General features: G+C 41.5%; 1 long non-coding RNA gene across 1 annotated transcript; it reads left to right on the top strand.

Annotated features, from left to right (window-relative positions):
* Positions 1 to 501: 501 nt before the first annotated feature.
* Positions 502 to 12,263, top strand: LOC127910595 (uncharacterized). The gene is made up of 3 exons (XR_008075411.1): positions 502 to 632; positions 9,388 to 9,525; positions 12,075 to 12,263. It is a non-coding gene; the product is annotated as an uncharacterized LOC127910595 (long non-coding RNA).
* Positions 12,264 to 24,190: the final 11,927 nt, after the last annotated feature.

Raw genomic sequence — 24,190 nt, 5'->3', positions numbered from 1 at the left:
TAGGATATGCATATAATTGGTAGATTTGGATGGAAGAAACACTACCGTTTCTAAAACTGTTACAATAATGTCTGTGAGTATAACAGAAATGAAATGGCAGGTGAAACCCCGAGGACAAACCAACCCCCCAAACAGTTAATCCTACCACTGATTTCAATGGCTGTCACTTTTATGAGGCAAAATCCTCCCCGATTGCAATTCCTAGGGCTTCCACTAGATGTCAACAGTCTTTAGAAAGAGTTTCAGGCTGGTTTTTGGAAAAATGAGGTAGAAGTTGTAGTTTTTCTAAGTTGCTCCCATTTTGGCAAGTAGTGTTTCCATGCGCATGGACAAGTGCGCATTATTTTTGTTTATCTCCAGTAAATCAATAACGATTCTTCGTCTTAAAATGATATCGTTTATTTACATATTAGGTTTGATTATAAACATTGTTTGACTTGTTTGGATATGTTTATTAGTAACGTTGGGGATTCATTTTGTATGCATTTTCAGGGAGGGAAAACAGTGGATTATTGACTGAAGCGCGCCAGCTAAACTGAGTTTCTATGGATATAAAGAAGGACTTTATCGAACGAAAGGACCATTTGTATGTAACTGGGACCTTTTGGAGTGTCAACAGAAGATCTTCAAAGGTAAGGCATATTTTATTACGCTATTTCTGACTTACGTGTCGCAACTGCCTGGTTCAAAATAATTTTCATGCATTTGTGTGCGGGGCGCTGTCCTCAGATAATCGCATGGTATGCTTTTGCCGTAAAGCCTTTTTGAAATCTGACACCGCGGCTGGATTAACAAGAAGTTCATCTTTATTTTGATGTATTGCATGTGTATTTTCATGAATGTTAAGTATTTACAATTCTGTAGTTTGTATTTGTCGCCCTGCAATTTCACCGGATGTTGTCAAGGTGTGCTGCTAGCAGCACGCCTAGCCCAAAGAGGTTTTAACAGCTTCTACCCCTAAGCCATAAGACTGCTGAACAATTTATCAAATGGCCACCCGGACTATTTACATTTACCCCCCCACCCCCGCTTTGTTTTTACACTGCTGCTATTCACTGTTTATAATCAATGAATAGTCACTTCACCCCTACCTACAGTGTTTGCTCCCTTAAAAGTTGCAAGCTTCCACTGTGGGACTTAGAGGTACCCAGCGTCACGGCTTCATTGCTCCAGACTACCGCAAAGGGGAGTTAGAGCACTCATTATGCATTTTTGTCCCAAGCTTTTTATATGACCAATCATTTTGAGTGGTTCCAACGACGAATTTGACGAGAGCCACCCGTCCCTAGTGACTTTCGTCAGCGAAGATGGCTGACAAAACATTATGGTGGAAGCAAATGTAAGTAATTATAACGTCATAACGAATCAATAATTATTTTTTACAATTGAGAGGAATATGTTAGTTAATGTAGAGACAAACAATTGTGCATATTTTTTTGTCATAAAGTTAATTTACGAAAATCGCTATTTAACAAGTTTTTTTTCAGTCATATCCAATACCAGGTGTATCAAACTCCATTCTTTGAATGACGCTGATTCATATGTACAGAATAAAATAAAAAACATCCTGCCAGCACGCCCACAAGCGAGCCACTCAGGCAGAGAATTACGCGTGGAAGAGAGCGAGGAACGAGATGAGAGTAACAATCCAGGCTATTTGCTCTGAGACCGGCATACTATTGTAATGAAACAAAGCAGAGAGAAGGTTTCGAACCCTCAACATTCTAAGTCCAGCACGCAATCGACTGTGCCCAAATGTATTAATTTGTGTGGGGCCGATTGTGGCTAAAAACACTTCATCAATTGGAATCTTTAACATATGGAAAGGGGGAAAAATATTATTATTAATTTTTTACAAGCATAGCAGCAGCAGCCGAACATGTAACGATTGTTGAAGAAGGTGAAGAAGGTGTGGATCAAAGCGCAGCGTGGTAAGTGTTCATACTTTTATTTCAGCTGAACAATAAATAACAAAAATAACAAAGAGAATGAACGAAAACCGAAACAGTCCTGTCTCAGGTGCAGAAACACAAAACAGAAAATAACTACCCACAAAAACCCTGTGGAAAAAAGCTACCTAAGTATGGTTCTCAATCAGAGACAACGAACGATAGCTGTCCCTGATTGAGAACCAAACATAGAAAAAGGAACATAGAATGCCCACCCATATCATACCCTGACCAAACCAAAATAATAGAACATGTCCAAATTACCTCGACTAACCTGTACCCTCGCACATTGACTCGGTAGCGGTACATCCTGTATATTTCCTCGTTATTGTTATTTATTGTGTTACTTTTTAATAAATGTTTAACTTTAGTTTATTCAGTAAATATTTTCTTAACTCTATTTCTCAAACTGCGTTGTTGGTTAAGGACTTGTTAGTAAGCATTTCATGGTAAGTCTACACCTGTTGTATTCGGCACATGTGACAAATAAAATTAGATTTGATATGATTTGACATAGTAAAGCTTCTGGGAGAATGATCAGCTTGTAGTGGAGGTGCCAAAGTAGAATAAATTCACATGCTGATGAATAACCTTGCCTTACACCTGAATACTTGTCTTCACTCCCAGAGCTAATGCCCTAGGCTTTACCTCAAGGGGTGTATACCCGATCAGTCTCAAGTTGTGCCAAAACCTTTTACATCCAAAAAAGATTCTCCCCTAGAAGAAATCATGTCATATGTTGTAGAGTGGTTGACATTTAATCCTTAAGAGTCTATTGATGCACCCGTGTGCCAATCTAAGTAACATAATTGTAAAAACTAAATACAAAAAGTTTATTTTGCATGAACTTTCTCATCCACCGTATCCGCCTATGTCGACCTTCCGCATCTGCGGTGGAAGGTGGCTGTTTGTCAGACTATGAGACATCCCTAAAGATGTGTATTATCACCAGATAAGTCTATAGTGTCCAAACCACTCTATGGAAAGGGGAGACTCTCTCGAACAAAATTATATTCTCCACTTTGCTCTACAACCCGCACAAGTGTCACGGGTCTCATCTGAAGTCTGTAATGCTGATGTGCACACTTCTGTAGTGTCTGAACAGTTTGAGCAACAAACTAGTATGACCCTCTAATGAAGGTAGTTTCGTGGCAACAAAAATAAGGGGTTAAATGTATTGAAAAAAGTATGATATATAATTCCTGAGCTTTCTTGTATCTCCTAAATATACAACAGACACTTCAAAACCTTATTCCTTATGAGATATTTTTGGACTGTATGTTTTTCCATTCATGAATGTGTTATGGCCTATGGCAATAAAGGTCAAATTCAATATTTTATCAAATAATTTTGTCTCTATTTGATACCTAAGGGGTTCTAAAATTCAAATTCAAATAGCTAAATGATCGTATGACATAGTATGACTATTTTAAAACAAATCCAAATGTTAGCTTAGTAAGCCCCTCCCATCCAAGATTTTGTCTGTCAATCAAAAATCCTCATCCTGACATGTTATTAGTATGTCCAGTACACCATCTAATTGAGGAAATAGACAGGTGTACATTAAGAATAAAGTTAATGTATGCCAGTCTGCAGATAGTTGCTGGGAATATCTAGTTCTCACTATGACCTCTGGGTACACATGCAAACTAGAGAGCCTTATTTTGAGAATTAAAAAAAAATAACATACAATATACTGTATAGTAATTCATTTCATGTCAATTGTGTTCTGTAGTGCTGATAGCATTGGTGTGCAAATCACAGGTCTCCTCTCAAATCTGGGCCCTAGACATGTGCATCTTCATAGAACTCAGGAGTTGCATACTTTTCCCACAGTGTGCTTTGCTTGAAGATGCAATGCTGGTCAATGAGAGGGATAACATCATGCTACGCTATGAGGAGAAAGATGGTCAAATAAGCAAAAATATCTAGTTATGTAATCTAAACCTATAACAAAGTATTAAAACTACCAATCAATATGGGATTGTAATAATAAGTGATCATTGCTTTCACCTGGTCAGTCTATGTCAGGGAAAGAGCATGTGTTCTAAATGTTTTGTAGTGTATATCCATATTATTGAAATATTTTTCATGCTTTTTTCTCCAGACAGTGCCGTCTGACTGTCTACAAGAACACAATATGGCTGTTTTGATGAATTGTTGATGTCAGCAAGTGAACATTTTGCAAAGTAATCCATATATAAGTTGTGGTGAAATTAAACTGGCAGAAAGTTGATGACATTGATGGATGTGCTCATTTTTCAACCCCAAAATATGCTTCTTATGTTGCTCTTTTCTTAAAACTGCTTCATCCTAGCAAAAGTATTTATCTAAATTCGGAGCAAGTTTGCCAGTTCACAGTAAGTTCTGCATTCTCCATAGATCAAAGGTAAAGATAAAGACGAGCAAAACAGACTGTATCAAATGATAAGTAATAGGTTTCAAAATGATTGGCAACCTTGTTTTCAGTACCTTTTAATACATCACCTTGCAAGGAAAATGCAAGGAAAATGGCACCAATCTGGGGTGCCAACCAAGGATCTGAAATTATTATGTTTGGAGAAATGGTTTAAGATCCCTCCCAATGTGTGTCACACCGTGACCATAGAGAGCTTTTACGTCTGTCTCTATTTTGGTTTGGTCAGGGTATGATTTGGGTGGGCATTCTATGTCCTTTTTCTGTCCTTTTTTTCTTCTCTATGTCCTTTTTCTATGTCCTTTTTCTTTGTTTTGGCCGGGTATGGTTCTCAATCAGGGACAGCTGTCTATTGTTGTCTCTGATTGGGAACCATACTTAGGGAGCTTTTTCCCACATGGGTTTTGTGGGTAATTATTTTCTGTTTAGTGTTTGCACCTTACGGGACTGTTTCGGTTTCATTTATTCTCTTGTTATTTTGTATTAGTGTTCAGTACAATAAAAAAACATGAACACTTACCACGCTGCGCTTTGGTCCGACTACTCTTCCTCATCCGACGACGAAAACCGCTATAGAACTACCCACCATAAACGGACCAAGTAGCGTGGTGATGAGGAGCAGAGGGTTCAGGACTCCTGCACATGGAAGGAGATATTGGACGGACAAGGACCCTGGAGACAGGCTGGGGAATATCGCCGCCCGCAAGAAGAACTGGAGGCAGCTAAAACTGAGAGGCGGCGATATGAGTCAAGGCAGCGCAGCAGGCACGAGAGGCAGCCCCAAAATATTTTTTTTTGGGGGGCACGGGGACACGGGGAGATTGGCGGAGTCAGGCGAGAGACCTGAGCCAACTCCCCGTACTCACCGGAAGCAGAGTGGTACTGGTCAGGCACCGTGTTATGCGGTGAAATGCACAGTGTCTCCAGAGCGCACTCATAGCCCGGAGCGCTATATGCCAGCCCCCCGCAAGTGCCATGCGAGAGTGGGCATCCAGCCATGGCGGATTGTGCCAGCTCAGCGCGTTTGGTCTCAAGGGCGCCGTTTCGGCCCAAGGTATCCTGCGCCGGCTCTGCGTACTGTGTCTACGGGGCGCTGCAAGGGTTCAGTTCGCCCTATGCCTGTGTTTCGCCTGTACCGGGCGAAAGTGGGCATTGAGCCTAAGGGAGAGGTGCGAGTGGTAAGCACCAGATCTCCAGTGCTCCGCCACAGCCCGGTTCGACCTGTGCCTGGACTCTGGAGGGGCTGGACTAAAGTGGGCATTCAGCCTGGTGAGTGGTGCCAAGGCTGCGCACCAGAGCTCCAGTGCTCCCCCACAGCCCGGTTCATCCGGTGCCTCCTCCAGACACCAGGCCTCCTGTAGGTCTCCCCAGCCTGGTGGGCCCTGTGGCAGCCCCACGCACCAGGCTGTCTCTGCGTCTCCTCCCTCCAGAGTCGCCCTCCAGACCGGAGCCTCCAGTGTCGCCCTCCAGTCAGGAGCTTCCAGCGACGCCCTCCAGTCCAGAGCCTCCTGTGTCGCCCGCCAGTCCGGAGCGTCCAGAGTTAGTCCTTCAGTCCAGAGCGACCAGAGGCGCCCTTCAGTCCAGAGGCGCCCTTCGGTCCGGAGCTTCCAGTGGCGTCCTCCAGTCCGGGGTTCTCTACGAGGGTCCCTAGTCAAGGGTCGGTGGCGAGGGTCCCCTAAGTGGGCCGAGCCAGAGGTGGAGCGGGGTCTACGTCCCTCACCAGAGTCACCACCGCGGAGAAATGTCCACCCAGACCCTCCTCTATAGGTCCAGGTTTTGCGGCCGGTGTCCGCACATTTGGGGCGGGGTACTGTCACGCCCTGACCGTGAAGAGCTTTTTATGTCTCTATTTTGGTTTGGTCAGGGTGTGATTTGTGTGGGCATTCTATGTCCTTTTTCTATGTTTTGTATTTCTTTATTTTGGCCGGGTATGGCTCTCAATCAGGGACAGCTATCTATTGTTGTCTCTGTTTGGGAACCATATTTAGGTAGCTTTTTCCCAAATGGGAATTGTGGGTCGTTATTTTCTGTTTAGTGTTTGCACCTTACAGGACTGTTTCGGTTTCATTTATTCTCTTGTTATTTTGTATTAGTGTTCAGTACAATAAAAAAACATGAACCCTTACCACGCTGCGCTTTGGTCCGACTACTCTTCCTCATTCGACGAAGAAATCCGTTACAATGTGTTCTCATGAAACATTTTTGAAATAGACTCAGTGCCGTTTTCCTCGCATGGTACGGTATAACATTATGAGATCCTCTTTTTGAGAGAAAACAAGTATTTCTTGCTAAAAAAATCACTTACTCTGAGGAATAGTGTTAGTTAAAATTAATGTTCCATTTTTTGTAGAGTAAAATGTAGCTCAGTATTTGTGTTATTTATTTGATCTTCTTATGGATCAAATCCCAAATCGATTTGACAACATCCAGTGAAATGGCAGAGCGCCAAATTCAAATTAAATTATTAGAAATATTTAACTTTAATATAATCACAAGTGCAATACACCAAAATAAGCTTAACCTCTTGTTAATCCAGCCACCGTGTCAGATTTCAAAAAGGCTTTACGGCGAAATCAAACCATGCTATTATCTGAGGACAGCACCCCATCAAACAAACACATGACAATTATATTTCAACCTGCCAGGCACAAGACAAAACTCCGAAATAACGATATAATTCATGTCTTACCTTTGAAGATCTTCTTCTGTTGGCACTCCAATATATCCCATAAACGTCACAAATGGTCCTTTTGTTTGATTAATTCCCAAAATGTCAATTTATTTGGCGCGTTTGATTCAGAAAACGCCGGTTCCAACTTGCCAAACATGACTACAAATTAGTTACCTGTTATCTTGGTCCAAACATTTCAAACAACTTTCCTCATCCAACTTTAGGTATTTTAAAACATAAATAATTGATCAAATTTAAGACGGAATAAACTGTGTTCAATAGTGGATAAAATCAAAGTGGAGCAAGCTTCAGGTCGCGCACGCCAAACAAAGACTCCCAGAAAGGAAAGGGCTATTTCTTCATTACTCAAAGAAAAAACATCAACCAATTTCTAAAGACTCTTGACATCTAGTGGAAGCCATAGGAACTGCAAGCATATTTCTATTAAAACGGGCTTCTGGTCCTGAGTAGCAGGCAGTATACTTTGGGCAGGCTTTTCATCCAGACGTGAAAATACTGCCCCTTATATATATATATATGCCATTTAGCTGACGCTTTTATCCAAAGCGACTTACAGTCATGTGTGCATACATTCTACGTATGGGTGGTCCTGGGAATCGAACACACTACCCTGGCGTTACAAGCGCCATGCTCTACCAACTGAGCTACAGAAGGACCACAGAGAGGATTTATACAATATTCTTGCTAATTCATTTCAAGGGTGCCAGTAATGTTGGACCTGAGCATACATGGTATACATGAAATGCAAAGTGATGAGGTGGAAGCAATGGGAGTAGGAGTCTGCAACCCATTATCTACACCTTTCTCATTCCCTCTTGCCCTGAGGTAAACCCTTTTCTTGCCTTGAAGTAACTCATGTGCCTGCATTGTTTCTGTATTCTTGTTTATAAATGTAGGATCTTCATTTGATCACCCTGTTGTTGCAAACTTGTAGTGTATTTGATGTTTAAAAAGGCTTCTACAGTTTGTAATTTCCACTTAAAAATGTCGGACTTGATTTTCCCAAACTAAAAATGTATCAAACCCATTTCCTGTTGCTGCAGGATAATATTCCTGCTGTCAGAAACTGGTCAAATGTGTCAAATCAACTTAATAGAAACACTCCTTTTTTACGTGCATATGTAAAGAATGTCACGCTGCTTGCTTAGCGAGTCCCACCTCTTCCTCATGAGTGTTTCACACATCCCCACACGTGATCGCAGTCGGTGCTACCCGAAAAGCTAGCTATTCGGTGACGCAAGTGGGGACACACTCAGGCTGAGGAGTAAGTTTCACACATCCGTATGTGCTATGCATACAGTACATAATGCATTTAAGTTGCAAACCTGTCCTGATTGGTGACACTTTGTCACCATGCTAGATTACACTGGGGAACATATTTATCAATCTATTTTTGTCTGGAGAGAGAAAATGTGTACATAGAGAGAGAGTGAAAAGTAAGAAGGTTATGTAATACTAATTGAAAGCAGAAGGTGGGTGACTTTGAAGAACCCTCTTTGTCCCGTCTCAAGGTGAGTCCTCCAGAGCTTGTGTGTGGGTGGGTGTGTGGGTATTGGAGGGTTATTGCCCCCCCGTGGTAGAAACACTGAGATGTTTAGTCATCACAGACAGTCAGACAGCTGTGGGTCTGCACCAGAAACCTGCTGTTAGATTAATGCCACTACTTGGATGGATCTCTATTCCCGCGGGCACTGCTGAGGTAGCTGGCACTGGCTTTGTGACAAAAAGGAACCATGGCATCTTAACCATATTATCACTGTGGCTCCATGTAAAAGTGTTAATATTGATTACAATTTCTTGCCAGAGTTGAATTTAATCTTAAATGTGTATTTTCAGTGTGCTTCAATCGACAACAATTGCATCAATTGAAGAGTGGTTGAGAGTCATTGTCTTTTATTTCCAGTAAATGTTTGCCTATTATCTAAGAAACTATACACATACTGTACAGTATCTCCCCCATGATTTACTGACCAATCCCACTATATGCCCATCCTTCATCTATAGCAAACTGTGCCTGCATGAATGTAGAATAGCATATTAGCATGTCATTACATTCTCAAGGACATTCAAATCCTTTGAAATGATTCATTGTATATAATATAATCTAATATGATATAATATAAGACGGTCAGAGTTTATCGTTGCATAGTGATAAAGGCAGAAGCAACTTCTGGGCCCAATGAGGATAAAAATGACATGAAGATACATGGCAATTAAGCCCAAAACAGATTAACTTCTTAGAGATGAGATCAGTGCTATAGCTGGAAAGGTCTGAATATGTGTCCGACCAACGCTATTTCATCCATATTTTGTCTCCCTCCACTTCGCAGCGTTTGGTTGATCCTCTTGGGGCGAGCAGAGTAATTGTTTAAAGACAGCGCAACACTGGCGGAGATGGAAGAGGAGAAGCAGCGTTCACCAGCAGTATGTCTCCTCGGAGAGGTTACCAATCCTGTAGGGAAGACCAAGTGAGAACTATGCTCCTCCATTACTCACACACAGTTTATGATGTTCTTATCTGTATCCATTACAACATAATAAATAAACATGTTAACCTGTATTTACTGCCATTTGATTGATATGACAACAGCCAGTGAAAGTACAGGGCGCCAAATTCAAAACAACAGATATCTCATAATTACAATTCCTCAAACTTACATGTATTTTATACCATTTTCAAGGTAATCTTGTTGTTAATCCCACCACAGTGTCCTATTTCAAATAGGCTTTACAGCGAAAGCACCACAAACGATTATGTTAGGTCAGAGCCAATTCACAAACACACACAGCCATTTTTCCAGCCAAAGAGTGGAGTCAGAAAAAGCAGAAATATAGATAGAATTAATCACTTTCCTTTGATGATCTACATCAGATGACACTCATAGGACTTCATGTTACACAATACATGTATGTTTTGTTCGGTAAAGTTCATATTTAAATTTTTAAAAACTCAGTGTACATTGGGCACGTTATGTTCAGTAGTTCCAAAAACATCCGGTCAATTTGCAGAGAGCCACATCAATTTACAGAAATAATCATCATACATGTTGATGAAAATACAAGTGTTATACATTTTAACCTGTTGAGTGTAGGGGGCAGTATTTTGATGTTTGGATGAAAAACGTACCCAAATGAAACTGCCTATTTCTCAGGCCCAGAATCTAGAATATGCATATAATTGTCAGATTAGGATAGAAAACACTCTAAAGTTGACAAAACTGTCAAAATATTGTCTATGAGTATAACAGAATTGATATTGCAGGCGAAAACCTGAGGAAAGCTGAGAGCTCTCTGTTTCATTGTCTGCCTTCACTCCAATTAAAGGGATATCAACCAGATTCCTTTTCCTATGGCTTCCCCATGGTGTGAACAGTCTTTAGACATAGTTTCAGGCTCTTATTTTGAAAAAATGAGCGAGAAAGATCACATCGCATCATTGTATGGCTGGGTGCCAGCAGCGTTTTGCATGCACAACAGCTTGGAGCAGACATTTTCTCTCTCTCTCTCCTATTGAAGAAGCTACAGTCCCGGTTGAAATATTATTGATTATATATTGTAAAAACAACCTGAGGATTGATTATAAAAAACTTTCGACATGTTTCTACGAACTTTACGGATACTATTTGGAATTTTCATCTGCGATGTCGTGACCGCTCGAGCCTGTGGATTTCTGAACATAACGTGCCAAACAAATGGAGGGATTTTGGATATAAAAATAATCTTTATGGAACAAAAGGAACATTTATTGTGTAACTGGGAGTCTCGTGAGTGCAAACATCCGAAGATCATCAAAGGTAAGCGATTTAATCTATTGCTTTTCTGACTTTCGTGACCAATCTACTTGTTTGCTAGGTGTATGTAATATTTTGTCTACTGAGAGATGTTCTTACATAAACGCTTGTTATGCTTTCGCCGAATAGCTGTATTGAAATCTGACACGACTGGTGGATTACCAACAAGCTAAGCTGTGTTTTGCTATATTGCACTTGTGATTTCATGAAAATTAAATATGTTTAGTAATTTAATTTGAATTTGGCGCGCTGTAATTCAGCGGGTGTTGAATAAAATGATCCCACTAACGGGATGGGTGCGTCAATAAGTTAATATTTTATTTTTATTGGCCAGTCTGAGATATGGCTTCTTCTTTGCAACTCTACCTAGAAGGCCAGCATTCCAGAGTTGCCTTATCACTGTTGACTTTGAGACTGTTTTTTGGGGGGTACTATTTAATGAAGCTGCCAGTTGTGAGGCGTCTGTTTCTCAAACTAGACACTCTAATGTATTTCTGCTCTTGCTCAGTTGTGCACAGGGGCCTCCCACCCATCTTTCTATTCTGGTTAGAGACAGTTTGTGTTGTTCTGTGAAGGGAGTAGTACACAGCGTTGTATGAGATCTTCAGTGTCTTGGTTATTTCTCGCATGGTATAGCCTTCATTTCTCAGAACACGAATAGTCCTATGAGTTTCAGAAGAAAGTCTTTGTTTCTGGTCATTTTGAGCCTGTAATCTAACCCACAAATGCTGATGCTCCAGACACGCAACTAGTCTAAAGAAGGCCTGTTTTATTGCTTCTTTAATCACAACTACAGTTTTAAGCTGTGCTAATATAAATGCAAAAGGGTTTTCTAATGATCAATTATCTTTTAAAAATAATAATATTGGATTAGCTAACACAACGTGCCATTGGAAAACATGAGTGATGGTTGCTGAACATGGGCCTCTGTAGGCCTATGTAGTTATTCCATTACAAATCTGCAGTTTCCAGCTACAATAGTCATGAAAACATTAACAAAGTCTACACTGTAAATTAAATTCTGATCAATTTAATGTTATTTAATGGACAAAAAAATAGCTTTTCTTTCAAAACAAGGACATTTCTATGTGACCCCAAACTTTTGAGCGGTAGTGTATATATACATTTTTTTCAGAACATTAAGCATGTGTGTTTTCTTGTTTTGTATTGTTCTGTAGTTTCGACCCAATGATTTGTCTGACAAAAAATGACTTTGCGTCCTGCAGGCCCAGGCATGGATCAAAGCTGGAGAGACATTCAATGACGCCATCTTCACAGATGAATCAACCGTGGCCCTTGAGCAATTTGCTCAAAACTACTACAGAAAAAAAGGAAGAAGATCAAGCAAGCCGAGGTCCAAGCATCCCCTCAGACTCCATGTGTGGGGGGGAATTTCTAGCCAGCGCCCAGGCCCATATTTGATTTTTTATGGTACGTTTACAAAAGCAAAAGGTGCATAAAATATTGTAGCCTACACCTCACGGACAGCTATGTGTTCCACAATAATTCACTGTTCCCTCCTTTTTCAGGTATCATGGCTCGAGATTTCATTGAGGAATAAATCATGCTGGACCCTACAACCAAATTCGCACTCTTTCTTTTTCATTAATGAGTTGTAAAATTCATTAATTATGCATGAAGTAGATCGAGACCAGTCTTAAAAGTCAGGTAACAGCGTTTATTACAAGAGAGTACTGCCACATACACATTTTCCCACAGGTTATAAACTGAAAATGACGTCGCTCCACGCCTGAAGTCAAGGTCAGTCAGTATAAATCAGCATTCTAGACAGTCTGGAGATAGTCCGTTCCTGCCACCTGGTGATAGTACATTCATTTGTACAAGGAACAGACCGTCATTGTTTCTAAACTCCTGACTACATTATATACAATTGGGAATGGGAGCAAGAGAGAAAATTCATATGTACAGTACATTATAGCATTTGGACTAGTCAGTTCTGATTGGAATGTATACATAATTAGTCATTTCAACCATAATTTCCTCCAACACCTTGCCACTTCCACACTGCCAGATCGTAGTCGCTGCTCAGTCAGTCTACAGATCTAGCCGTTTGTTACTATTCAGAGCCTGTTATCCTGTTGTGTCTGTTTTCCTTGCCTGATTCTGATTTCCTCTCCGCTACAGATTTGCTCCCTCTGACTCTGGTCCCTGCCTCCAGTCCAACATCTCGTCATCTTGTGATGACGGCAGGGTAGCCTAGTGGTTAGAGCGTTGGACTAGTAACCGAAAGGTTGCAGGTTTGAATCCCTGAGCTGACAAGGTACAAATCTGTCATTCTGCCCCTGAACAGGCAGTTAACCCACTGTTCCTAGGCCTTCATTGAAAATAAGAATTTGTTCTTAACTAACTTGGCTAGTAAAATAAAATAAAAATAAATAAATAAAATCTTGGTGCTGACCAAGATGGCATAGCAGTCAGATGTCCTTCGTCCTCGTCTTGTTGTGTACCATGTATATATATATTTACATCTTTCTTCGCACATCTTTTTATATATTTTCTTTTCCCAAATCTCAACTTCAAAACACTCTCCTGCAACCCGCCTCACCAATATAAAAAAATAAGTATTATTTACCTCAAATCTGAAATCCACAATACAAGCTAGCCAGAAGCTAACCAGATGCTAGCCAGAACCTAACCAGAGGCTAGCCAGAACCTAACCAGAAGCTGGCCAGAAACTAATCAAAAGCTAGCCAGAAGCTAACCAGAAGCTAGCCAGAAGCTAACCAGAAGCTAGCCAGAACCTAGCCAGTTTACTGGCTAATGTTAGTATTCAGCTAACCACGGTTTGTGGTCATCAGCTATCCTTTAGCTCGAAAAGTAATCGCCAATTTTGTACAACGCGACTCAGGCCAGAACATACCGGACCTTTTTTTCTCATCATAACCCCGGATTTCAACCGCAAGCTCTGAACATTTACACCTGGATCTCGCAGCTAACTAGCTGATATCCGTGTGAATATTGGCTTACGTCGGTCCTGGAGCAAACATAAATTATTCCGGAGCTAGCCAGCTGAAGAGTTCCATCAGCCACTCCTCGGCTACAATCACCTATCTGGACCCGTTTTACTGCCGATGCGGAGCTCCACCAGGCCTTCATGAATGGACTACCGACGTTATCTGCCTGAGGGAGTTATCCAACTGGCCCCTCCGTCGTGACGTTACCTGAACGCCCATCTGAGGCCCACTAATCGTTAGCTGTCTTATCGGCTGCTATCTGAATAGGTCTATCGGACCATTTTTCTTGGGTCACTATAACCCACTATAATCCCCTCTACCACACGGAACCCCACTAATTTACCGACGGAGACGCACGAGGTGACTAAAAACAGACCTCCATCCTGTGCTAGCTTGCTACTGATGGCCCGGCTAGCTGTCTGAATTTCCGTGTCCCCAACCAACCTCACTACTCACTGGACGCTTATGATCACTCGACTAAGCATACCTCTCCTTAATGTCAATATGCCTTGTCCATTGCTGTTCTGGTTAGTGTTTATTGGCTTATTTCACTGTAGAGCCTCTGGCCCTGCTCATTATACCTTATCCAACCTTTCAGTTCCACCACCCACACATGCGATGACATCACCTGGTTTCAATGATGTTTCTAGAGACAACATCTCTCTCATCATCACTCAATACCAAGGTTTACCTCCACTGTATTCACATCCTACCATACTTTTGTCTGTACATTATACCTTGAAGCTATTTTATCGGCCCCAGGAACTCTCTGTTCCGGACATTCTAGATGACCAATTCTCATAGCTTTTAGCCGTACCCTTATCCTACTCCTCGTCTGTTCCTCTGGTGATGTAGATGTGAATCCAGGCCCTGCAGTGCCTAGCTCCACTCCTATTCCCCAGGCACTCTCTTTTGATGACTTCTGAAACCGTAATAGCCTTGGTTTCATGCATGTTAACATTAGAAGCCTCCTCCCTAAGTTTGTTTTATTCACTGCTTTAGCACACTCTGCCAACCCGGATGTTCTAGCCGTGTCTTAATCCTGGCATAGGAAGACCACCAAAAATTCTGAAATCTTCATCCCTAACTACAACATTTTCAGACAAGATAGAACGGCCAAAGGGGGCGGTGTTGCAATCTACTGCAAAGAGCCTGCAGTGTTCTGTCCAACTATCCAGGTCTGTACCCAAACCATTTGAACTTCTACTTTAAAAATCCACATTTCTAAAATCAAGTCTCTCACCGTTGACGCCTGCTATAGACCACCATACCCCATCTATCTTCAGAGCTCGTGCTGCTAGGCCACCTAAACTCGAACATGCTAAACACCCCAGCCATCCTAATATCTACGCTTGATGCCCTCAAGCTCACAAAAAATTATCAATGAACCTACCAGGTACCACCCCAAAGCCATAAACATGGGCACCCTCATAGATAGATAACCAACTTGCCCTCTAAATACACCTCTGCTGTTTTCAACCAAGATCTCAACGATCACTGCCTCATTTCCTGCATCCATAATGGGTCAGCAGTCAAACAACCTCCACTCATCACTGTCAAACGCTCCCTGAAACACTTCAGCTAGCAGGCCTTTCTAATCGACCTGGCCGGGGTATGCTAGAAGGCTATTGATCTCATCCCGTCAGTAGAGGATGCCTGGTTATATTTTTGAAATTACTTCCTCACCATCTTAAATAAGCATGCCCCATTCAAGAAATGTAGAACCAGGAACAGATATAGCCCTCCAGACCTGACTGCCCTTAACCAACACATAAACATCTCAGTTTACAGTGGTGCCTTACGTGCAGTAATGTTTTGATTCCAAAACATCTGGCGATTTAGCAGAAATACTCATAACAAACATTGATAAAAGATACTAGTGTTATTCACAGAATTAAAGATAGACTTCTCTTTAATGCAACCGCTGTGTCTGATTTCAAAAAAGCATAATCTGAGAAAGAGGCTCAGAAACCAAAACAAATATCCTCCATTTTGGAATCAACAAAGTTAGAAACAACACCACAAATATTCACTTACATTTGATGATCTTCATCAGAAGTAACTACCAAGAATCCCAGTTCAACAATAAATGACTGATTTGTTCCATAAAGTTCCATCATTTATGTCCAAATAGCCACTTGATGTTAGCAGGCACTTCATCCAGACAAAAACTCGAAAAGTTCCATTACAGTCCTTCAGAAACATGTCAAACGATGTATGGAATCAATCGTTAGGATGCTTTTAACATAAAACATCAATAATGTTCCAACCGAAGAATTCCTTTATCTTCAGAAAAAGCACGAGAACGAGAGGTAACTCTGTTGGGAGACCAAGGACAGACCATTGACTCAACGAGGTCTCATGAGCCCCTCCTTTATAGTAGAATCCTCATTCAAATTTCAAAAGACGGTTGACATCTAGTGGAAGCCGTAGAAAGTGCCAGCGTATCCATATCTCAATGTGTATTCGGTAGGCCAAGCTTTGAAAAACTACAAATCTCAGATGTCCCACTTCCTGGTTGAATTTTTCTCAGGTTTTCACCTGCCATATGAGTTCCGTTATACTCACAGACATCATTCAAACAGTTTTAGAAACTTCAGAGTGTTTTCTATCCAATACTAATAATAATATGCATATATTAGCATCTGGGACAGAGTAGGAGGCAGTTCACTCTGGGCACGCTATTCATCCAAATGTGAAAATGCTGCCCCCTATCCCAATTAAATGTGCAACCAGAGGTAAAAACAATTCTAAACCACCTTTGCTACACACACAGAGACGCGTACAAAGCTCTCAATTTGGCAAATCTGTCCATATTCTTTCCTCCTGATTCCTGCTTACAAGCTAAAATTAAAGCAGGATGCACCAGTGACTCGGTCTATTAAAAAAGTGGTCAGATGAAGTAGATGCTAAACAGGACTCTAACCCGGAAGCTGATAAGAAATTAATCACTTACCTTTGATGATCATCATTTGGTTGCACTCAGAAGACATGAATTTATTCAATAAATGTTCCTTTTGTTCGATAAAGTCTCTCTTTATATCCAAAAACCTCCCTTTTGTTCACGTGTTTTCTTCAGTAATCCACAGGCTCAAACGCAGTCACGACATGCAGACGAAAAGAGAAGAGAAGTTAAACATGTCAACATTCACAACGCCGTTGGCCAGACAGATTACCAGGACGTGTACTCCGAGCATGTGCTGACCAACTGGCAACTGTCTTCACTGACATTTTCAACCTCTCCCTGTCTGAGTCTGTTTCAAGCAGACCTCCATAGGCCCTGCGCCCAAGAACACTAAAGTAACCTGCCTAAATGACTAGCACTCACACCTATACCCATGAAATACATTGAAAGGCTGGTCATGGCTCACATCAACACCATTATCCCAAAAACCCTAGACACACACCAATTTGCATACCGTACCAACAGATCCCACCAGGACAAAAGGAACACTTATATGAGAATGCTATTCATTCACTACAGCTCAGGTCCCTGGGACTAAACACCGCCCTCTGCAACTGGATTCTAGACTTCCTGACGGGCCGCCCCTGGTGGTAAGGGTAGGAACCAACACATCCACCATGCCGCGCCTCAACATGTATGTAACATGGGGGCCCCTCAGGGGTGCATGCTCATTTCCTTCCTGTACTCCCTGTTCACTCATTACTGCATGGCCAGGCACAACTCCAACACCATCATTAAGTTTGCTGATGACACAACAGTGGTAGGCCTGATCACCGACAATGATGAGACAGCCAATAGGTAGGAGGTTGAGTCCTCACCATGTTATACAAGGACAACAACCTCTCCCTCAAAGTGATCAAGACAAAGGAGCTGATTGTGGACTACAGGAAAAATAGTACCGAGCACACCCCCATTATCATCGACTGGTTGTAGTGGAGCAGGTTGAGAGCTTAAATTAAGCTCCTTAGCGTTCACATCAACAACAAACTAACATGGTCCCATCACACTAAGACGTGAAGAGGGCACAACAAAACCTATTCCCCATCAGGAGATTGAAATGATTTGGCATGGGTCCTCAGATCCTCAATTATTTTTTACAGCTGCATGATTGGTTTCATCACTGCCTGGTATGGAAACTGCTCCGCCTCCAAGCGCAAAGCACTATAGAGGGTCGTGCGTATGGCCCAGTAAATCACTGGGGCCTTCCTTCCTGCCATCCAGGACCTCTATACCAGTCGGTGTCAGAGGAAGGCCCTAAAAATCATCAAAGACTCCAGCCACCCTAGTCATAGACTGTTCTCTCTGCCACCGCACGGCAAGAGGTACCGGAGTGCCAAGTCTAGGTCCAAGAGGCTTCTAAACAGTTTCTATCCCAAGGCATAAGACTCCTGAACAGCTAATCAAATGGCTACTGCGACTCTTTGCACCCCCCCCACCCCACCCTGCTACTACTCCCTGTTTTTATCTATGCATAGTCACTTTATCAACCCTACCTGCATGTACATAATTATCTTAATTACCTCGACACCGGTGCCCCCGCACATTGACACATTGACTCTGTACCGGTACCCCACTATTGTTATTTACTGCTGATCTTTAGTTATTTGTTTTTCTCATCTCTTACTTTTTTTTACTTACATTTTGTAGGTATTTTCTTAAAATTGCATCACTGGTTTAGGGCTTATAAGTAAGCATTTCACTCTACGGTCTTCTTCACCTTTTGTGTTCGGTACATGTGACAAATACAATTTGTTTGTATTGGCTATAACTATCCAACACAAAAATGGAACTCTTCCAAGTCAAGGTAAACTGCTTACTGACTGTACAATGTAATGTTACTGGATGATTGTAGCAGGTTTACTAACGTGTTAGCTCTATTAGCTATGTTTACTATGATGTTAATTTAGCTAATACGGTGAGAACAATGTAGGCTGTGTGTAGTGGTTATGATATGGTTTGGCTTGGAAAGCTTTTTTCGCCTGGTCACATAGCTGATGTGTTATGCATTGAAGTCCACACGCAAAGGGAAAAGGTGAGAGGAGGAGAGTGCATAGATGCTAGAAGGAACACAACATGGCTGCAATGAAAGTGATCAGGGATTTCTTAAACAGAAGCAAACAGAACAAAACAGGGATGAACATACCTGAATTTGTCCAATCGAAACTCTCGTTTGCAACTGCTGGACTATTGATTACACCCTAGATCAGCTAGATGCTGGCAAGAGTGTGCACCTACGTTGTAAACTTACATTCATAGGCTGGGTTGTAGCAACCTCATGATGGGTATAGGGAAAATTCTATGTTACATTGAACTGGGTGAATGGAATATGATCGACAGTCTTCCAATATGCTGTAATAGAAATAAGGCAATGCGCGTTAACAAAACAACTCGTCCTGCCTCATGTTATACGTCACTGACCGCCACTGTCCTGCCTCATGTTAAACGTCACTGACCGCCACTGTCCTGCCTCATGTTAAACGTCACTGACCGCCACTGTCCTGCCTCATGTTAAACGACACCGACCGCCGCTGTCCTCCCTCATGTTAAACGGCACAGACCGCCGCTGTGTGGGACAGAGAACAGACTTAAGAATGCATGATGGAGAGGGATAGAGAGCAGTTACTTCGCAAGGTATCTCTGCCTGAAAGTCATGATCTAAGTGATTGATAGATTGTATTCAGCAGTCATCAAAAACCATGATTATTATATTTTGACCGAACTGATCTCAAAAAGCACTAATCGCTCAGCACTACTACTTGGTTGTGTGTCCATGTCTGGGTATGGCTGATTCATGAATTCAATCAAGAGTATTCTCTGTTGCCTTCGATCAGAGGCTAAGTTCACGGGGATCTCAATACCTCTAACACCTGAACCTCCGTTCTCATCTCAAACCCCTCCACTCTATTCTAGTCATGTCCTCCCTGTGGCAGGCTTCCCTGACCACACAGCGGGTCTGCCTTGCCTGCACTTATGTGCATGCTATGTGTGAAAATGTGATTATTCATTCACCTGAGCACTTGAAATCTATTTGAAATGATCGGGTTAGTATGTAGTGTATTTGGAGTAATCACCACACTTCATTTCTCCATGCAGAACTGTGACTGAATTATCCCCACTATGAATATTTTTAGGTGACAGACACAGACATGTGCAAAAGAACATCCACTTCACAAAACTGTTGGAGCAAGTTGAGAGGGAGTGGGTTCCCATTGGGCACAGACATCGATTCAATGTCTATTCCACGTTGGTTCAACGTAATTTTATTGAAATTGGGTTGATTGCCCAGTGGGTTGATTGCATCGGCTCCCTCTTCTTCTTGTACCTCGTTCTTTCCCTCAGACATTAGCAAGCCTGCACATATCCACAGTCACACACATAAGCTAAGTTTCCATCCAGTTAGCGACAGATTTTCATTGTGAATATTCTAATATTCTAAAATTCAAATATTCTAAAATCCGCATATATGCGTATTTTTCCACCAAATATGTATTTCCATTAAATTGACTTGTTGTGGATAAAAAGTGTCACACAGGTGTGATGACGTAGTGCACCTAAAAATAACTTTTTCTGTCAAATTCCCATGTGAAATTGTGTTTCCATCTCATTTGCAACTGATGGTTTTGTCACGATTTGTCAACTTGTCGGCTTGGGGATTCGAACAAGCAAACTTTCGGTTACTGGCCCAATGCTCTAACCGTTAGTTGACCTTTCGTGACATTTTTATATCCAACACGTAGTTTACTCGCATAAATTGGTTGCGACACACACACAAACAAACGCTCACACGCACGCACGCACACACACACACACACACACACACACACACACACACACACACACACACACACACACACACACACACACACACACACACACACACACACACACACACACACACACACACACACACACACACACACACACACACAATCAGGCAAAGCTTACCCACCTGACACTCACATCCCTCCTACACATGCATTTTAATGTTATTCTGTCAACGTGGGGGTAATTATTTTCCCTTCCTCCGTGTATCTAATATGCCACATGCTCATCATGATAAGGCTCCATAATGTGTAGTAATACTCTAATAACACCCAAACTACACATGCACACAACACACTCAAAGACTATAACTCTCAATCATACAGTGGTGCTGTCAGACTAGTTGATGAGCCAATTGCATGTCACCCTCACATATTGGTCATGTGGTGTTATTAACAGCTGCCGCCATGACTAAAATGCTCCAATTGACTAAATGTGGCTGTCAGGAAGTGAACTATAGTTTTGACCGATATACATTTGAAGCAGTAAATCAGCTATGGTACTCTGTAAGTGGTGATCGGCTTAGTGACAGAGAGTCTATATCTTAATTCAATTTACAATAGTTCCATTGTTCAGGCAAATTTTCCCCAAAATGTTAAATGAAGAAAGCTAATAGGCTATGTGGCATAAATGACAACTTGGTGACTGACATTAATGGTGAACTTAGCTTCCTATAATTAAGAGCAGCTCTTCTACTCTAAGCTAATGGCCAAAGGAGGGTGCATTACAGCTAATTATCCCCAGACATTGAAAGGTGTGTGATTGGTGAACAATTTGTTTGAGAGCATAAATATCAATGTTGCAAGGAGTTTCAGACACTTTCTAATTTCAGGCATATTAACCTGGCCAGCAAATATTTTGTGTGTTTTAGATGTCAGGACATTTCTACTTGAGGTATCTACTGAGTAAATCAGTGCCAGTGGTAAGACTAAACGAACTGTTTTCAAACCTAAATTATGATGTCTATGTTTATGGAGGTAGCTAGAGGCATTACATTTTTTATATCTAAGAATTAACCAATGATATCAGGCCACACCCGGCCATAATTACAGACACCTGTGTATGTCCTTTGACACTATATAAACTAGTCACCCTGAAGTGTTTGTCATGATACCCTGATGAAGACAGCTTGTCTGTTGAAACGTGGGATAGTAGGTTATTCAATTATTGCATCTGAGCTCCTAGAGTGTCCGGCTCACCTTTCATTTTTCAAGTGTTCAACTCCGCTTGAAAGGATTACATCCATTGACATTTTGAGCAACAGGGTTTCAGTTGATTAGTTGAGACACAAGGACGCGTGGCCAGCCCAAACATGTCTGTCAATACAGTTGGCAGGGTGAAATGAGATAAATACAGGAAAAATCAAGCCCACACTGGGGATATGGGAAGCATGGGCAATATTTATGTCACTTAGTAATTTGAGTGTTTATTTACTGTAATTTTGTTTACAACTCCGTTTGTGGTCGCTGTCGTTAGATTTGCATTATTGTTGTAAAAGTGTGTCCATTACTTATCTGGAAAATACATTTTACACATTTCCAGGTTCAAGCCATTAAAGCAAAAACCAAGATCAATATGTAACTATGATTTCAATCACAATTCAAATTATACTTAAATGTTAGTGGGAAGTAATCTCATATGTTTTTTTAACACCTATTTTTCTTGTTGAATTAAGATATCATCTTTACTGTAAATCTGTTCCCACAAAGGAGGTAAATCAACCACTTAGCTTGGTGATTGTGAGTATAACCGTTAGAACCTCCTTAAAGTGCAATGCTAGAAAGAAAGAAAGAAAGAAAGAACCACAATATCGAAGAAAATGTATGTTCAAAAAGTGATAGAGTAAGTTCAAGATTCAACAGGGCAAGGTGTACTTGTCATTATACATTTGTAAGGTTAAAGATGAAGCAATTGTATGTGTTATGCAATATACAATATAATTACTAGTTGATTAATATACAGTGGGGAGAACAAGTTTTTGATACACTGCCGATTTAGCAGGTTTTCCTACAAACAAAGCATGTAGAGGTCTGTAATTTTTATCATAGGTATACTACAACAGTGAGACAGAATCTAAAACAAAAATACAGAAAATCACATTGTATGATTTTTAAGCAATTCATTTGCATTTTATTGCATGACATAAGTATTTGATACATCAGAAAAGCAGAACTTAATATTTGGTAGAGAAACCTTTGTTTGCAAATACAGAGATCATACATGTCCTGTAGTTCTTGACCAGGTTTGCACACACTGCAGCAGGGATTTTGGCCCACTCCTCCATACAGACCTTCTCCAGATCCTTCAGGTTTTGGGGCTGTCGCTGGGCAATACGGACTTTCAGCTCCCTCCAAAGATTTTCTATTGGGTTCAGGTCTGGAGACTGGCAAGGCCATTCCAGGACCTTGAGATGCTTCTTACAGAGCCACTCCTTAGTTGCCCTGGCTGTGTGTTTCGGGTCGTTGTCATGCTGGAGACCCAGCCACGACCCATCTTCAATGCTCTTACTGAGGGAAGGAGGTTGTTGGCCAAGATCTCGCGATACATGGCCCCATCTATCCTCCCCTCAAAACGGTGCAGTCGTCCTGTCCCCTTTGCAGAAAAGCATCCCCTAAGAATGATGTTTCCACCACCATGCTTCACGGTTGGGAGGGTGTTCTTGGGGTTGTATTCATCCTTCTTCTTCCTCCAAACACAGCGAGTGGAGTTCAGACCAAAAAGCTATATTTTTGTCTCATCAGACCACATGGCCTTCTCCCATTCCTCCTCTGGATCATCCAGATGGTCATTGGCAAACTTCAGATGTGCATGGACATGCACTGGCTTGAGCATGGGGACCTTGCGTGCACTGCAGGATTTTAATCCATGACGGCGTAGTGTGTTACTAATGGTTTTCTTTGAGACTGTGGTCCCAGCTTTCTTTAGGTCATTGACCAGTTCCTGCCTTGTAGTTCTGGGCTGATCCCTCACCTTCCTCATGATCATTGATGCCCCACGAGGTGAGATCTTGCATGGAGCCCTAGACCGAGGGTGATTGAACGTCATCTTGAACTTCTTCCATTTTCGAATAATTGCGCCAAAAGTTGTTGCCTTCTCACCAAGCTGCTTGCCTATTGTCCTGTAGCCCATCCCAGCCTTGTGCAGGTCTACAATTGTATCCCTGATGTCCTTACACAGCTCTCTAGCCTTTGCCATTGTGGAGAGGTTGGAGTCTGTTTGATTGAGTGTGTGGACAGGTGTCTTTTATACAGGTAACGAGTTCAAACAGGTGCAGTTAATACAGGTAATGAGTGGAGAACAGGAGGGATCCTTAAAGAAAAATTAACAGGTCTGTGAGAGCCGGAATTCTTACTGGTTGGTAGGTAGGTGATCAAATACTTATATCATGCAATAAAATGCAAATTAATGACTTAAAAATCATACAATATGATTTTCTGGATTTTTTTTAAAGATTCCGTCTCTCACAGTTGAAGTGTACCTATGATAAAAATTACAGACGTCTACATGGTTTGTAAGTAGGAAAACTTGCAAAATCATCAGTGTATCAAATACTTGTTCTCCCCACTGTATATGTTAGTAT

Source organism: Oncorhynchus keta, chromosome 22 (genome assembly GCF_023373465.1).
Source record: "Oncorhynchus keta strain PuntledgeMale-10-30-2019 chromosome 22, Oket_V2, whole genome shotgun sequence".
Lineage (NCBI taxonomy): Eukaryota > Metazoa > Chordata > Actinopteri > Salmoniformes > Salmonidae > Oncorhynchus > Oncorhynchus keta.
This window is presented reverse-complemented; position numbering and strand designations above follow the sequence as displayed.